Consider the following 13,223-nt stretch of genomic DNA (forward strand, 5'->3'; position numbering starts at 1 on the left):
TTATTTTCTTTTATTTATTTTTCTGAGACAGAGTTTCGCTCTTGTTACCCAGGCTGGAGTGCAATGGCACGATCTCAGCTCACCACAACCTCTGCCTCCCGGGTTCAGGCAATTCTCCTGCCTCAGCCTCCTGAGTAGCTGGGATTATAGGCACGTGCCACCATGTCCAGCTAATGTTTTTGTATTTTTAGTAGAGATGGGGTTTCACCATGTTGACCAGGATGGTCTCGATCTCTTGACCTCGTGATCCACCTGCCTCGGCCTCCCAAAGTGCTGGGATTACAGGTGTGAGCCACCGCACCTGGCCTCTTATTTAATTTTTTAAAGACAGAATCTTACTCAGGTTGGAGTGCAGTGGCGTGATGTTGGCTCACTGCAACCTCCACCTCCCGTGTTCAAGCGATTCTCCTGCCTTAGACTCCTGAGTAGCTGGGATTACAGGTGCCCACCACCATGCTCAGCTAATCTTATGTATTTTTTCTTTAGCAGAGATGGAGTTTTACCATCTTGGCCAGGTTGGTCTCAAACTCCTGACCTCAGGTGATCCACTCACCTTGGCCTCCCAAAATGCTGGGATTACAGGCGTGAGCCACTGCACCCAGCTAACTCAATTATTTTTGACAAGCCATATGCCTGTGTAACCACCACCCAGCTCAAGATATAGAACATTCCCGATCCAAGATGGCTGATCACTAGCAGCTCGGGCTCGTAGTTCCCAGTGAAAGTGCAGAGAACGAGAGGACTCCACACTTTCAGACGAATATTTGTTGCTCACGGACCAGGAGATTCCCAGCAGAGGAGCCCCACGTGTTGCCAGGGTGACTCTTGTGGCCAGCGCGGCGGTTTTGCTGGTGCCTTAGCACGCCAGTTTTTGGTGCAGAGTCCGGAGACTCCCGGGCAGAAAAGCACCATCAATCTTAACACCGCTATTTTGGCCGGCGCAGTGGATTGCTCAGATTTCGGAGCTGGGAATCAACAAGGTGGACGTCTGCTCAGAGACCTAGTTAGAAAGTCGGTAATTACAAAGACAACAGACGGATAAATATATAATGAAGGGAAGAAATCAGCGTAAAAAGGCAGAGAATACTCAAAATCAGAATGCCTCTCCCTCAACAGGGGATCGCAATTCCTCATCAGTAACGGAACAAGGCTTAATGGACAACGAGTGTGTTCCAATAACAGAAGCAGGTTTCAAAACGTGGGTGATAAGAAACTTCTGTGAATTAAAAGAACTTGTTCTAACCCAATGCAAAGAAACTAAGAACCTTGAAAAAAGGTTTGACGAAATGTTAACAAGATTGAACAATTTAGAGAGGAATATAAGTGAATTGATGGAGCTGAAAAACACAATACGCCTTCGCTTCATGCATGTCTGGAAGATTCCCCTTCATTGTCAAGCTCGTGGGCTTTCTTCGCTGCTCTGTGGTATCCAATTGCATGATGGGAAAGGAAATTAAAATCCCAATTTACTCTGCCAAAAGGAAAAAATTAAGCGAAAGCTGAGTCATGCAAGAAGCTGCCTTCCCTTTTGTTCCTAAGCAGAGAGCTACAGATAAAAGGTTAAATATCTACACCTTGCATTCACTTTATCTTGTATAAAATGCCGATGTATGAGCCCTGGATGAAAACATCACTGACTGCTTCCCTACCTGCTCCTTTTCCCTTGCAACATATGGATTCAATAATGCGACCATCCCTCCAGCCTGCTTTTCCCTTTTAAATACTGAAGCCCTCAAAGTCATCTTTGATGACTGGGGCTCAGACTGGGAGAGTTTTTGCTGAGAAAAGAAAACAAGACAGAACAAAGCAAACGCAGGTTTATTAGAGCAACAGAGCAGGAAGATAACTGCTCCATAGGGCAGTCAGCCCGCAGACTGCTGGCCAGCTATACTTATGGCTATTCCTTCATTATATGCTAAATAAGGGGCAGGCTATTCACGGGATTTCTGCAAAAGGAGTGCGGAGCTCCCGGAACCAAGGGTTTCTACTTTTTTTTTCTTTTGAGACACAGTCTCGATCTGTCTCCCAGGCTGGAGTGCAGTGGTGCAATCTCGGCTCACTGCAGCCTCTGCCTCCCGGGTTCAAGCAATTCTCCTGCCTCAGCCTCCTGAGTAGCTGGAACTACAGGCGTGCACCACCACGCCTGGCTGATTTTTGTATTTTTAGTAGAGATGGGTTTTCACCATGTTGGCCAGGCTGGTCTCAACTTCCTGATCTCGTGATCTGCCTGCCTCGGCCTCCTAAAGTGCTGGGATTACAGGCGTGAGCCACTGTGCCCAACCTCTACCCTTTTTAAAATAAGGCGGCTTCTGGGAGTGGCCATAGCATTTGTAAACTGTCATGGTGCTGGTGGGAGTGTCTTTAGCAGCTTCTGGGAGTGGCCATAGCATTTGTAAACTGTCACGGTGCTGGTGGGAGTGTCTTTAGCATGTGAATGCATTACACTTAGTGCACAACGAACAATGAGGGCAGCTACTGATTGCTGTGGTCCCCATCCTGGTTTTAGCCCGTTTCCGCCAATGTCTCTGCTGCATCCTTTTTTGATCAGATCCTGATTTGTTCAGTGGTCTCTTGAGACTGGTGCTCGGAAAACAAGTCCTGCTGATCTCCTACCTTCTTCTCCCTGCAGAGACCCTCGACTTCTCCTTATTCTTAAGAGGTTGCAGAGAGGCAGAGGTCCAACTTCTACAACTGCTTCCTGCTGATCTGACGGGCGTAGGCTCTGCCTGGTGTTGGAGAAGTCAACATCTCTGGATGCCTGATCTAAGGGGCCCAAAGGCAGGAGGTCTTTACTTGCCAGGTCGGAAGACAGGATGGATCAGAAACCTTGGGCTAGAATCATCTCAACATGTAACTGGTGTAATCTAAAAGACACGAACTTTACTAAGAGGTTAAATAAGTGAAGGCCAAAGATCAATAGTAACAAAAGAGCTGTTAAAGGTGCCAGGTAAAAACCAAGTCACTGTTGGTAGAAACCCCTTTATGGAATTCCACATAGTCTGGGGATTGGGGAATAGCCACTTGGCTTGTTCCTTTTTTTTGAGATAGAGTCTCACTCTGTTGCCCAGGCTGGAATTCAGTGGCACAATCTCAGCTCACCGCACCTCCACCTCCCAGGTTCACGCAATTCTCCTGCCTCAGCCTCCCAAGTAGCTGGGATTACAGACATCTGCCACTGTCTCTGGCTAATTTTTGTATTTTTAGTAGAGATGGGGTTTCACCATGTTGGCCAGGCTGGTCTCAAACTCCTGACCTCAAGTGATCCATCCTCCTCGGCCTCCTAAAGCACTGAGCACGAGCCACCTCACTCACCCAGCCTTGTTCATATATTTTGTTGGTAACTTCCTCTATTTGAGGTACAGCAGGTTTTATTAATCACAGCATATACCTGCATTGCTCAGCCAACAGATAATCTACTGTCAATCTATTATCCAGGGCTGGGAGCGGTGGCTCACGCCTAAACACTGGGAGGCCGAGGCAGGTGGATCACAAGGTCAAGAGATCGAGACCATCCTGGTCAACATGGTGAAACCCTGTCTCTACTAAAAATACAAAAATTAGCTGGGCACGGTGGCGCGCACCTTTAGTCCCAGCTACTCAGGAGGCTGAGGCAGGAGAATTGCTTGAACCCAGGAGGCGGAGGTTGCAGTGAGCCGAAATAGCGCCATTGCACTCTAGCCTGGGTAACAAGAGTGAAATTCTGTCTCAAAAAAAAAATCTAAGGCCGGGCGCGGTGGCTCACGCCTGTAATCCCAGCACTTTGGGAGGCCGAGGCGGGTGGATCACGAGGTCAAGAGATCGAGACCGTCCTGGTCAACATGGTGAAACCCCGTCTCTACTAAAAATACAAAAAATTAGCTGGGCATGATGGCGCATGCCTGTAATCCCAGCTACTCAGGAGGCTGAGGCAGGAGAATTGCCTGAACCCAGGAGGCGGAGGTTGCGGTGAGCCGAAATAGCGCCATTGCACTCCAGGCTGGGTAACAAGAGCGAAACTCCGTCTCAAAAAAAAAAAAAAAAAAAAAATCTATTATCCATAACTATATTTGCTAGAGTCAAGAGAGAGTCTCAATTTATATAGCATCTCCTATTTAATTAATTGGTTTATTTATTTATTTTTGAGACTGAGTCTCACTCTACCGCCCAGGCTAGAGTGCACTGGCAAGATCTTGGCTCACTGCAACCTTTGCCTCCCAGTTTCGAGCAATTGTCCTGTGTCAGCCTCTTGAATAGCTGGGATTACAGGCGCCTACCACCGTGCTCGGCTGATTTCTGTATTTTTAGTAAAGACGGGGTTTCACCATCTTGGTCAGGCTAGTCTTGAACTTCTGACCTTGTGATCCACCCACTTTGGCCTCCCAAAATGCTGGGATTACAGGCATCTCCGATTTTATAAGAAGGCGTGTAGAGTCAAAAGTAAAGTTTTGAAGAGTTGCCTCACGTTAAGGCAAATCCTCTCCAAAGGGCCAACAAGCCAACAGCAGCCCTGGCCCCAGACAATCTAAGGCTGATTGCTCGCTTAGTTATTGGGCAAGTGATGTTGTATAATTGCATATTAGAAGGCTTTGGCTGTCTTACTGTATGTTAACCTTTGAGCCGAATGTTATCAACGCATTGGTACCCACAGTCTCAAAGGAGGGATGAGCTGTTTATAGGCTGATTGATTCAGCAGGCGTCCAAATAGCCACAGATACCCACTGGTGGCTCACAGACCCTAATGGAATGGGAGCTGTTAAGAAGGCTAAGTACCTGTGTTATTCAAGGGGTCCTTTGGTTTAAGCATGAATAGGACAAGAATTTTGGGGGAAAGTAGTAATTTAAAGTGATACGAGTATTATGGGAAGCAGTTAAGGGAATTGAGAAAGACATAGCTGTCTGTAGAGGGACTAAGGCCCTTCAAGGGGGAAAAGAAGAATTAAAATTGGTGGTACCATCAGGGCAGATTTGTGTGAGGGTGAGGAGTAGTGAGGCATGACTAACCCTCCCCCCCACCCACTTCCTGTCACGGCCTGAACTCGTTTTTCGGGTTTTGTTTTTTGTTTTTTTCTGATCAAGGTATGCCAGGGTTGTGTGCTACCTGCCCTGGCTACATCATGTCCCACAGCCAATTAAACATGCTAGGCCGGACAGGAGTGGAGGTGGGAAGGCACTCATTCATCTTAAAACCCCTTTTAAGCAACAGAAGAGCCAAAAACCAGGGCAGGCGCTGTAGCTCACGCCTGTAATCCCAGCACTTTGGGAGGCCAAGGCAGGTGGATCACGAGGTCAACAGATTGAGACCATCCTGGCTAACACGGTGAAACCCCGTCTCTACTAAAAATACAAAAAATTAGGCAAGCATGGTGGCGCGTGCCTGTAGTGCCAGCTACTTGGGAGACTGAGGCAGGAGAATCACTTGAACCTGGGAGATGGAGGTTGTAGTGAGCTAAGATTGAGCCACTGCACTCAAGCCTGGGTGACAGAGCAAGACTCTGTCTCAAAAAAAAAAAAAAAAAAAAGAGCCAAAAGCCAAAAGGCAAGGTGACAAACTGACTTATCTATAAATTCTATGCATTTGATTGAATGTAATTTTGGCTTGTAGCAATGAGCTATACAAAACACAAGCATTTTGTTTAGCTGTTGAGGCACCTGTGTGTCTGTCGTTGATTTGGAGGGCCTGAACTAATTTTATTTTTCAAAACTGGCCCTTATGATCTCATGCAATAGCTCCTGGGCCTGGAGAGATTAAATAGTTTCAAATTCTGGAGATAAGACAAAACATGAAGAATTAACAATGTTTCAAGCAAAAAGGCCAAGAGGAGGAGGAGGAGGGAGAAAAACGTCATAAGCTCTGCCTAGTTTTGAGAATGACAGCAAAGGAAGCTCATGGGTAGCTACACATTCAAATTATTAGTATCGAGGCATAGAATTAATTACATTAAATGGATACAAGTCTGTCCCTGTGTCTCATGAAAGCAGTTTACAGCAGGCACGGTGGCTCATGCCTGTAATTCCAGCACTTTGGGAGGCTGAGGCAGCAGATCATGAGGTCAGGAGTCTGAGACCAGCCTGGCCAACAGGGTGAAACCTTGTCTCTACTAAAAGTACAAAAAGTTAGCCGGGCGTGGTGGCGGGAGCCTGTAATCCCAGCTCGGGAGGTTGAGGCAGGAGAAAAAAAAAAGACTGGGCGTGGTGGCTCATGCCTGTAATCCCAGCATTTTGGGGGGCCGAGGTGGGCAGACCATGAGGTAGAGAGATTGAGACCATCCTGGCCAACATGGTGAAACCCCATCTCTACTAAAAAATACAACAATTACCTGGGCGTGGTGGTGTGCGCCTGTAGTCCCAGCTACTCAGGAGGCTGAGGCAGGAGAATTGCTTGAACTGGTGAGATGGAGGTTGCGGTGGGCTGAGATCATACCACTGCATTCCAGCCTGGGTGACAGAGCAGGACTCTGTCTCAAAAAAAACCAAAAAACCTGACTAATAAAGACAGCACAGGGCCGGGTGCGGTGGCTCAAGCCTGTAATCCCAGCACTTTGGGAGGCCGAGGCGGGTGGATCACGAGGTCAAGAGATCGAGACCATCCTGGTCAACATGGTGAAACCCCGTCTCTACTAAATATACAAAAAAAAAATTAGCTGGGCATAGTGGTGCGTGCCTGTAATCCCAGCTACTCAGGAGGCTGAGGCAGGAGAATTGCTTGAACCCAGGAGGCGGAGGTTGCGGTGAGCCGAGATCGCGCCATTGCACTCCAGCTGGGGTAACAAGAGCGAAAACTCCGTCTCAAAAAAAAAAAAAAAAAAAGACAACACAGGAACTACCTTGATGAAATGTGAAATCTCGTTTCTTAAGGCAGTTACCAAAAAGGCAAACAAAAACAATAACAAAAAAATCCTTTTGAAATGTGACTGTTTCTCCTTATGTGAAGCCCACTTAGATAAACTGGAAGTCAAACATGATGAAAAAAGTATTTGAATTTAATTGGACACAGGAAGAGTATGTTCAAGGTTTGGAGTATGGCAGGGGAATACATGGCTCGTAGTAATTGCATGAAGAGTTTCCTGATTACGTTGAAAATTTAGATATATCAAGAAAAAGCCAAGAGTCTAAAATCAATGTATACTGAAGGAAAACACTGCTTTTATAGAACTCTAAGATAAGATATTTCGGCAACAGGCCATAACAGCAGTGAGAACCAGGGGAGAAAAAGTTGCTAGAGCTGATGAAAAAGCTAAGAGAGGCCGAGCGTGGTGGCTCACGCCTGTAATCCAAGCACTTTGGAGGCCAAGGTGGGCCGATCACCTGAGGTCAGGAGTTCAAGACCAGCCTGACCCACATGGTGAAACCTCGTCTTTATTAAAAAAAAAAAAGAAAAAACTAAGAGAGTTATCATCTCAGGCCTTCTTAAGGGGAGAAAAAGCTGAAAGTGGCAAGACACAGCAACATTTGAACTTCTGAGATATGAATCTGAGAAGTTTTCGAAAGAAACAAGTTATAGAATTGAAAGCAAAATTTCTTGTAATTTCATTAAGAGAAAATCAATACCTTAAGCAAGCCTTCTTTTAACATACGGGACCATTCCTTAGAAAGACTAACATAAATAATTCACTTTTAATCACAGCTAAGTGAATCACAAACAAAATTCATATTTTTATAAATTCCCCTTTACAAATCTTATCACAAGTTACACAAACCATCTCTGACCTGCTTGGACTTGACTTGTCCATTTTTTTCTTTCTTTTTTGTTTTCTTTTGAGACAAGGTCTTGTTCTGTTGCCCAGGCTGAAGTGCAGTGGCACAAACTTGGCTCACTGTAGCCTGGACCTCCTGGGCTTAAGCAATCCTCCCACCTTAGCCTCCTGAGTACCTGGGACTACAGGCACAAGCCACCATGCCTAGCTAAGTTATATATTTTTGTAGAGAAAGGGTTTCACCATGTTGCGCAGGCTGGTCTCAATCTTCTGAACTAGAATGATCCGCCTGCCTCAGCCTCCCAAAGTGCTGGGATTACAGGCATGAGCCACCACATCTGGCCTACCAATTTCTTAAATTACCAGTCATTCTACTCTAGGACAAGAATTTTCCATACTAGATCCCTTGTCATATAAAGTTATTCTCTTTTCTTTATAACCTTCCTTGCCAAACATACATCTTTATATCCATCATTTTCTTCATTTCTCTCTCCCCTACTTGCTGGTTTCTTTTTTTTTTTTTTTTTTTTTGAGACGGAGTTTCGCTCTTGATACCCAGGCTGGAGCGCAATGGCGCGATCTCGGCTCACCGCAATCTCCGCCTCCTGGGTTCAGGCAATTCTCCTGCCTCAGCCTCCTGAGTAGCTGGGATTACAGGCACGCGCCACCGTGCCCAGCTAATTTTTTGTATTAGTAGAGACGGGGTTTCACCATGGTGACCAGGATGGTCTCGATCTCTTGACCTCGTGATCCACCCGCCTCGGCCTCCCAAAGTGCTGGGATTACAGGCTTGAGCCACCGCGCCCGGCTGGTTTCTTTCAATCTTGTTTAAGGACCTCTTTTGCTGGGTGCAGTGGTTTACACCTGTAATCCCAGCACTTTGGGAGGCCAAAGACAGGGGATCACCTCAGGTCGGGAGTTCGAGACCAGCCTGACCAACGTGGAGAAGTCCCATCTCTACTGAAAATACAAAATTAGACCAGGCACGGTGGCTCAAGCCTGTAATACCAGCACTTTGGGAGGCCAAGGACAGGGGATCACCTCAGGTCGGGAGTTCGAGATCAGCCTGACCAACGTGGAGAAGTCCCGTCTCTACTGAAAATACAAAATTAGGCTGGGCGTGGTGGCTCACGCCTGTAATCCCAGCACTTTGGGAGGCCAAGGACAGGGGATCACCTCAGGTCGGGAGTTCGAGACCAGCCTGACCAACGTGGAGAAGTCCCGTCTCTACTGAAAATACAAAATTAGGCCGGGCGTGGTGGCTCACGCCTGTAATCCCAGCACTTTGGGAGGCCGAGGACAGGGGATCACCTCAGGTCGGGAGTTTGAGACCAGCCTGACCAACGTGGAGAAGTCCCGTCTCTATTGAAAATACAAAATTAGGCCGGGCATGGTGGCTCACGCCTGTAATCCCAGCACTTTGGGAGGCCGAGGCGGGCAGATCACAAGGTCTCAACATGGTGCCCAACATGGTGAAACCCCGTCTCTACTAAAAATACAAAAAATTAGCTGGGCATGGTGGCGCGTGCCTGTAATCCCAGCTACTCAGGAGGCTGAGGCAGGAGAATTGCCTGAACCCAGGAGGCGGAGGTTGCAGTGAGCCGAGATCGCGCCATTGCACTCCAGCCTGGGTAACAAGAGCGAAACTCTGTCTCAAAAAAAAAAAAAAAAAAGAAAAAAGAAGAAAACAAAAACTATGATACTACACAAAGCTAGTCATCATTCAAAATTATATCCTGGTTAACCATTTTTAAAGTCTGAACATTAGGTGAACACCTATCTAAAAATCTTAAACACATAGTTTTGCTGACAATTCAGAAGACTAAGTTATTTTCATTCAACCAACAATGTTAAATTAGTCTTACTTGCACAATGCTATATTTGTCAATAATTTGACATTTCTATTTTTATCAGTAATTTTACAACCAGTTTTTATTTACCAAAGATTCATGTGTGAATTTGAAAAGCATTTGTACTTAATTTATAGGTACTCATTTACTTAAAATTCAATTTGGGGCCAGGCGCGGTGGCTCACGCCTGTAATCCCAGCTCTTTGGGAGGCTGAGGCAGGCAGATGATGAGGTCAAGAGATCGAGATGATCCTGACCAACATGGTGAAACCCGGTCTCTACTAAAAAATACAAAAATTACCCGGGTGTGGCGGCGGGTGCCTGTAGTCCCAGCTATTTGGGAGCCTGAGGCGAAAGAATCACTTGAACCAGCAGGCGGAGGTTGCAGTGAGCTGAGATTGTGCCACTGCACTCCAGCCTGGTGTCAGAGTGAGACTCCGTCTCAAAAAAAAAATTCGCCAGGCGTGGTGGCTCACACCTGTAATCCAAGCACTTTGGAGGCCAAGGCGGGCGGATCACCTGAGGTCAGGAGTTCAAAACCAGCCTGACCAACATGGTGAAACCCCGTCTTAAAAAAAAAAAAATTCAACTTGGTATCATGTTAGACACAACATGGTGGGGAAAGGAATGATGTGATGTGTCAGTCAGGATAGGTCAACTGCTGTAACAAACAGCCCTCGAATCTCAGTGGCTGAACACTACACAGCTCTGTTTCTGGCTCTTACAAAATCCTTGCAGATGGTCTCTGTGAGGCAGGGATCCCGGCTCCTTCCTTGTGATGCCGTTATCTTCATCTTGCAGCTTCCTAGGTCACCACGGAAGCAGAAGTGTGTGGGGAAGGCACACCAGCTGTTTCACCTCCTTGGCCCTAAAGGTGTATGTATTACTTCTGTTCATGCCTTAGTCCATTTCAGGTTGTAGGCACATAGACTTCCATGTGGTGATTCAGGGACCCAGGCTTTGTGGGACTAGTAAATCTGCGAGATTTCCTCCCTTTGATCCTTTGCCACTATTTAGATATTGAGAGGGCAGAGAGGGCCTCCCACGAGAGAGAAGCGACCTAATTAACGAGTCACATGGTCCTAGCCACTGCAAGGCGCTGGGTGGCTAGGAAATGTTTTCTGGTGTGCCTAGGAAGAATAAATGCATCCAGAGAGTGGAAGTAATGGGTCTCTGCCAGGAAGGCTGGCAGTGTTCTTGAGGGGATGGAATCCACACTAGGGTTGGGGATAGGTTCAGGCTGGAGGCAAGAAAGGGGCAAGGCCAGTTAATGGAATGTCGAAGAGAGGTTGAGAAATCGTAGCCAGGGAGGGTCCTAGAGGAGACTCCTAAGCTCAGAGGCTAGGAGCTGCTGGACCCAAAGTCAGATGTTTAAAACAAATTTCAGAGCCAGGCCACTTCTAGTGATGAGAAAGTGGGGGACATGGTGGGAGGCCTCAGCAGAGATGTTGATGAGGGTGGCAACGTAACAGAGGCCAGGTGCTGCATAGGTCATGCAGGTAGAATGGTGAAGTCACAGAGTGTGATGGCAGAAGCCTGGAGATAAATGGGTTTTTAATTTTTTAAATCCTGTGGCTCTGTGTTTCTTTGAACACTCTGTTCCAGGCTCTTTGTAACTATTTAATCCTTTAACAACCTCATGCACTAGGTACTGGTATTGTCCTCATTTTACGGGCAAGGTACAGAGTCATAGAGAGAATAATCACCTGCCCAGGGTCAAAGACCCAACAACTGGTGAGGCTGGGATTAGAATCGAGCAGCAGGGCCCCATTAGACTACCTCTGGAATCTTCAGACCATTTGTTCATGATTCATTTATTCATTCCTCCAAACAGCCATTGAGCATTTGCAATGTGCAGGCTCTGAAGGAGGAGGGGGTCTGAGGCGACTGTCAGGTCTCCATATGCAAGCCTGGAGCCTAAAAGTCTAAAGTCCTGCTTGCCTTAGGCTGAAGTCTCCCACCCCCTGCCTGCGTTCGCCATTGTCCCTAATCGCCCAGCGGAGCTTCCCACAAGCCCCTCACCGAACCCTGCCATCTTAACTGTTCTTATGATGATGTAAATACCTCTCACCCAACCCTGCCATTGTAACTGAACTTGTATACCCCTTGCCCCTACCCCCCACCACTGTAACTGAATTTACTCTGCAACACCCCCGCCCCCCCAAAAAACTACCTAAACCTATAAAACCAACTCCTATCCCACTGCCCTTTGCTAATGCCCTTTTCGGCCTTAGCCCACCTGCACCCAGGTGAATAAACAGCCATGTTGCTCACACAAAGTCTGTTTGGAAGGTCTCTTCATTCAAAGAGCGCGTTTTTTCAACAGGGACCATAGATGCAGGAGGCAAGGACAGGAGAGGACAGCGTGAGCCCAAGGACACAGAGACTTCGGGAGAGGACTGGCAAGGGGTCGTTGGCCAGGCTTGGAGGCCTTGCTTGGTGGGATTAGTCAATCCTGTCTCCGGGGCGGGGATAGGGACCACAGGCATCCCAGGCAGCAATCCAGCCTGGGAACCTTTGCCCTATCACATGCTGCTGGTGACCAAGGGTCTCCCTCTCCGCCCCTCAGCCCCGTCCAAGAGGGTTTATTGGTATTAGCATTGTAAATATAAATTCTAATCGCAAAAACAGCTACGGCAAACTACGTTGAAGGAAAATTGTAATCCGGTTAACCCAGCCTCCGCTCCAACTTTGCGGGGCATCTCTTCACCAGGTCCCAAGGCGGGGGGCGGGGTGGGGGCTTGTACGGCAGGGAGGCCCCGCAGGCTACAGCGGTCAGGCTGCGCCGCTTCCCAGAGGCCCCAGGGAGGAGAGAGGAATGGGGATCCCGGGACCCCTCGCCGCCAGCCCCGCCTCTCGCGCGAGGCCCCGCCCACCACCGCTGTTCTCCTGGGAGCTCCGCCCCCCACCCCCCGGCGCGGGCCCCGCTCATTCCTTCCCGGGAGGCCCCGCCTCTATCCGGCCCCTGCGAGGCCCCCTCCTCCTCCCCGCCCCGCTCTTGCCAGGAGGGGCCGGAGGGAAGCCAGAATCCCGTTCGTCCGGATTCCTTCTCTGCGGGCAGCCACTGGCCTTGGAATTCGGCCCGGGCTGTGGCGCTTGGGGAGGAGGGTCCGGCCTCCGCCTCCCTGGACCCAGCGGATCTCCCAAGGCCGCCCCTCCTCCCCGCTGCCGTTTGCCCCTCTCTGCCTTCTTAGATGGCATTCTAAGAAGCTTGGGGGCCCGGCCAAGGTCACGCGGACGGGCTGCCAGTGAGGCCCCATCGATTGCTGGTAGCTTCCACAAGCTGGTGTGGGGACAGGGGCTGCCAGCTCCCCTGCTTCCCTGTCAGTCACTCAAAGGGAGTGTCAACAGGACTGGGGGCCCCTTAGGGGCCTCTTGACATCCAGGCTGGAATGGCACGTGCCCTTGGGAGGGGAGGATAGAGGATGGAGTAGACCCACGACCAGCCATGGCATCCTGTGTAAGCAGAGCTGCTGTCCTGCCTGTGCCCCTGTGCTTCTGCTTACCCATCTGTACAAGGGGTCCCCTGAAGAAGGGAGGACCAGCTCAAAGCTACCAGGCAAAAGTCCAGCCTGCGGGACTCAGGGCTGACTGAGGGGAGAGGGCTCTGTGCAGCCAGCAGAGGGGGTGCAGTGCCTGAATTCAGGTTGCCGAATTCCTAGTCCAGAAGTGTTATCTCCACAGTGTGACCTCCATGATG

Source organism: Aotus nancymaae, unplaced genomic scaffold (assembly GCF_030222135.1).
Source record: "Aotus nancymaae isolate 86718 unplaced genomic scaffold, 86718_ANA_hifiasm-v0.15.2.pri h1tg000059l, whole genome shotgun sequence".
NCBI lineage: Eukaryota > Metazoa > Chordata > Mammalia > Primates > Aotidae > Aotus > Aotus nancymaae.